Raw genomic sequence first — 4,476 nt, 5'->3', positions numbered from 1 at the left:
CTCCATTTTCTTCCTCTTTATGTATGAGTTTGAGTGAGGAATTATGGGTGTGCTGTCATAAAGAACTCAAGGGGGTGGGGAGTTCAATAATTGGTTGTATGATAAAGAATATTTGAGGTTGTTTTATGTGTATTGTTGTTGGTGCAGTTTGGGCAATCTTGGAAAAGGATATTTAATGTATGTATTGGGGAGAAGGAGGGTGTGGTGATACACATTATTTTGAGGGCAGTATGGGCTCATTATCCGTCAAGTTAGCTACTATTTTATGAGGCTCACGGTGTGATAGCTACTAATTTTAGTTTATCATGACTTATATTGTAGATTAAAACCTAAAAGGGAAGGCTGAATCGTGATTGTTGTATTGGTCAGAGGATAAGGTATGTAAGGCTATTCGATTCAATATTCTTCGACATGAAATCTGATACTTGCAATCAATATCAATAAGGGAATTTCCTAAGTTCTATTCCTAGTAAAGAAAACATAGTAGCAGCGTACGATCTCCAAATAACTGACAATATTTCCCCCTCTCCTTAGTGTATAAAATTACTTCATTATATGTTCACTACTCTATACTTGTGTAAATCCTCCTATGTGCTGGTATAGAAATGATATTTGTAAAAGCAAGTTTGGTGAATTCTCCTCTTAATTAGTTGAAGTCAATCGTGTCATTTAAGCTTCCAAGTAATGCATTGATGTTACATAGCTCCTTATGTCATTGTTACTGCCTTGAAGTATTATTTTCATGTCTTCTACTACTGGTCCGTAGTTCCAAATATAAAAAATGATTATGACCACCAAAACAACAATCTCCAAGATTAAAGAATCTAAGTAAAGCAATCTGTATAATTAAGGGTGGCAGCTTAGGGGTGAAAGCCTAGCATGGGCCGATCCCAATTGGTATAAAAGGGTGGCATCTCAGGGGCGAAATCCTAGCATGAGCCGATCCCAATTTGTGTAATTATAAGAACCGTATCCCAGGGATTAAAATGCCTAGCATGGGTCATCCTCTTCTACCACTGATCAGCTGGTCATTCGTATCACATGCCTTATAAAGATCATAACACACAGAAAGGTAAACACAAGAATGTAACATACATGATCCCACAAGAGTTAACAAAGGTGGTCTTCTGTTCTGATTTATGCACACATATAGTGATACTTGGTTTCATTCGAACTCTTATTTTATATATGTTATTACCTTACATATTCAGTACATTTTGTCATACTGACGTCCCTCGTGGGGGACGCTGAATTTCATGCTACAGGCACAGGTACTTCAGCTAGTATACCTCCTCAGTAGGAACATACGACACTCAGCTACTTTTGGTGAGCTCCAGATTGATTCAGAGCTTTAACTGAGTCCTTGGTAGATTCATTTTTGGTATTGTATCGTAGTTAAGAGTAAGGCGGGGTCTGTCCCGGCCTACTCTAAAGTTTTCTATCTTTTAGAGGCTTTGTAGACTTATGTATATGGTCCAGCTGCATCTTAACAAGTTGTGGTCTCAACGGCCAAGTCTTGTATATAAGTTTTGGGTCTACTTATGTTGGTTCGTATCGCTGCATCCTATGTGAACTTGTCACAAAATTGTCATAGTTATACCTTACATATTCAGTACATTTTGTCATACTGACGTCCCTCGTGGGGGACGCTGAATTTCATGCTACAGGCACAGGTACTTCAGCTAGTATACCTCCTCAGTAGGAACATACGACACTCAGCTACTTTTGGTGAGCTCCAGATTGATTCAGAGCTTTACTGAGTCCTTGGTAGATTCATTTTGGTATTGTATCGTAGTTAAGAGTAAGGCGGGGTCTGTCCCGGCCTACTCTAAAGTTTTCTATCTTTTAGAGGCTTTGTAGACTTATGTATATGGTTCAGTTGCGTCTTAACAAGTTGTGGCCTCAACGGCCAAGTCTTGTATATATGTTTTGGATCTACTTATGTTGGTTCGTATCGCTGCATCCTATGTGAACTTGTCACAAGAGTGTCATAGTTATAAGCATAGTAAGCACATGTTACATGTTGGTTCTCTCGGGCCTTGAGGGCATTAGGTGTCTGTCCGTCTTCATGGGATTTGAGGCGTGACAAAATTCCAAATTTTGATGTTAAAATCCATAAATAACAAAAGGGAAATGAAGTTTTAGGATTACAAAAGTTTACCCTTATTATTTAGCATAAGAAAACCTATACAAAATCACCTCCAAGGATTTTCCAAGCTCAAAAATGGAAAATGGGGCTTAAGCCCCAAAATTTGCAGGTCAAAACCCCTCTTTGAAGTCGCTTAAGCGAACACTGGTTTGCGAAAGCGAACGCTAATAGCTCAGCCTTAACTTTTGCAAACAAGCCTTCACTTTTGCAAAGTTCACGATCGCGAACTGATTCTTCACGATCGAGAAGGTCGGGAATTCCATATTTTTCTTTTTTCACGATCATGGTCTCTCAATCGTGTTTTTCAACTTAGGATCTCAAATCCTCAAAAAGACTCTGAAACTGAAATCGGCAACTCTTGTGGACTAGATTCCATATTTTGAGACCGATGGAATTGATAAAATTTCATTCTGATACTCGAAACTCCAAAAGACACTAAAAATCAATTTGTAAACAATATTATACTTTCAAACCCAAAACATACCAAATTCTCAACTCGAGGTTCAAAACTAACTTTTCAAACTCAACTAAAAATAACTCGGGGTCAATATCGGGAGGGACAAAATGATAAATTCATAGAACTTTCCAAAAATGACCAATCGGGTTATTACACCTACCTGGGTGCCAAAAAATATATCATGAACCTTGCCCATATAATTGACTCAGCGGAAGCAACCTATGATGAACAAGCACTACGAATACTTTAGTTTTCACCTTCCTTGTACGGTAACTCTTCCTCTTCATTTCTCTCTTACCCCGGGTGCCTTTGAAGAGTTTTTGAAGCAACCATCGCCTATTGTTTCCTTTAAAAAGTGGGAGAAAAATAAAAAAATGATGCATTAAATTCAAGTTGGGACAAAATCGTCATGTTGGGAGAAAAATAAAAAGCATATTCTTTTGATACCCCGCTATAACGAGACTCAGACCACTACAGCGGCACTGCCATAGCGAGAAGCCTCCGCTATGGTGGGATGACATCAGCCTGACCCAAAATTCAAGTTGGGCCAAAATCGTTATGTGCTCAAGTTTAAAAAATTATTGCACCACACTTCTAAACTTTTTAGACTCCGCACGAGGTAACCTTTAGTAATGACGAATCGACTCGTTACAATATCTAGCTAAAGAATCAAATCACAATCCATACTATCAGACACTTAATATGCCCTATCAGAGATTTTGAAATTGATCAACCCAAGCATCATGAATCTCTTGGGGAGAATAATGATCTAGAAAAGTTTCTGTAAAGCTATCCCAAGAGGGTGAAGGCGCATTTCCCCCTATATCTTTCCCAACTCTCATACCACAACACTGTAATATCATGTAATCACAATATTGCTAACTCAATTGAATTAGTCGTTGTGGCATGCATGACCCTGAAAATCATGTGAAGTTGATCGACAAATTCAGGGTCCTCTCTACGATCTGCCAAAAGCAAGAAAATCACAAACTCCCAAACTTTTAGGCCCTACAAAAGGTCCTAAAAAGGTCAGTTGGCTGGCGCTGTGCAAAAGTGTACCGACAGGGTTCCGTCGTTATAGAAATGCCAATGGGGGAAATTTGGGGCCGGATTTTTTCCCTCGTAGTATTTGAAATTTCCCAACCTCGTCCAGATTTGAAGGAAATCAAAGTCACCAAGGTGTAGGAAAATCTGGTAACAATCGGGTGGAGTAATTATGGTTCTGATTGCATGAGTAGATAACTAACTTGTTAAGGAATCCATACGACTTTACGGAACTGAATTTGAGTGAGTAGAACTCCGTGAATTGATCTTAGCACAAAGGGTATTTTCTGAGTGTCTTAGAAGTGTGTTGTGAAAGGGGAATTTTGGAATTCTTTAAACAGCTCTCTGTTTCGTTTGGGCCGCTTTGGCGTTGGGTTTGGCCGCTCTGGCAGAGCCGCTACAACGAGATTAGGGTTGCTGTGGCGGGTACGATGAGACTTAAAATCGTAGGTGAAAGACAAATAACTCACTGGTTCAAGAATGCCGCTTTGGCGGGAGTTATTGCCTCTCTGGCGGTAGTGGCCGTTGTGGTGGGACCGACGCGAATTAAAGTGGTTATTAAACTCCTAAACGACCTCATTATGCACTTTTCGACTTTTATAGCTAAGGAACGAACCCCAGGCGATTCCTACTCATTTTTTACCATTCTTGAGGCTAAAGGTAAGCTTTTCACTCTCCGAATCATTTTTGATCCGTAGAACGTAATAGAATGGGTGAATATTTATGGGGGAGGGTTTTGTTATAGATTCTATGATAGAAACAACCCTAATTTGGATGAGTGGGATCATGGGTTTAATCTAGGGTTCATAGAATTGTTAGTAATCCT

The sequence above is a fragment of the Solanum tuberosum genome, unplaced genomic scaffold, assembly GCF_000226075.1.
Source record: "Solanum tuberosum cultivar DM 1-3 516 R44 unplaced genomic scaffold, SolTub_3.0 scf00135, whole genome shotgun sequence".
Classification (NCBI taxonomy): Eukaryota; Viridiplantae; Streptophyta; class Magnoliopsida; order Solanales; family Solanaceae; genus Solanum; species Solanum tuberosum.
Note: the sequence above shows the minus strand (reverse complement) of the source record.